This window comes from Penaeus monodon, chromosome 34 (genome assembly GCF_015228065.2).
Source record: "Penaeus monodon isolate SGIC_2016 chromosome 34, NSTDA_Pmon_1, whole genome shotgun sequence".
NCBI classification, from domain to species: Eukaryota; Metazoa; Arthropoda; class Malacostraca; order Decapoda; family Penaeidae; genus Penaeus; species Penaeus monodon.
In genome coordinates, this window is record NC_051419.1 from 34,446,076 (window position 1) to 34,446,707 (window position 632).

The following is a 632-nucleotide window of genomic DNA, read 5'->3' on the forward strand; positions in this document are numbered from 1 at the left end:
GAATAGTCAAACTATAAGGTTTCGAATATAATGGGAAAAATCCTATGCAGACGTAGGTAACGCCTGAAAGTTCGATACAGCTTGCACCAATGGCAGTTTCAACAGATTTCAAACATTCAGAAAACAATTGCAATGTCCTCCATCCCACCACCTGTTGTTACCAATTACTCAGAATATACATGCGGAGTGGACGTTGGTCTCAGAATCTAAAAGCGTCCCCGACATCTCTTCTCACATCGAACCTTGCTCAATACTCATGATGTCATTTTGGTTCTATCATCACTTAAATCATATAGAAATGTAATTAACATGATACATGTTTTTTGCGTTTTTAAAATTCACGTGATTGTTCGTAAACAAATCATAATGTGTAGACATGAATCAACCCGTCGAGAGAACGCTTCAACGCAGCTGTCACTGCCTTGCGTTGAGAAATTCGAATATAATTCATATATAACTGGCATATGATCCTCCATCCCTACCATCTGTGTGTCTGCAATTCTTGTACGTGGCTTGGTCGGTCTGTTGGTTTCGAATGTGTTGTGATGAGATGGGGTTCCGTACTTTTTTTTTTTTTTGCTTCGCTTTTTAAAATTTTGAGACTAAATAGATTCTTGTGGTTTTGGCATTGC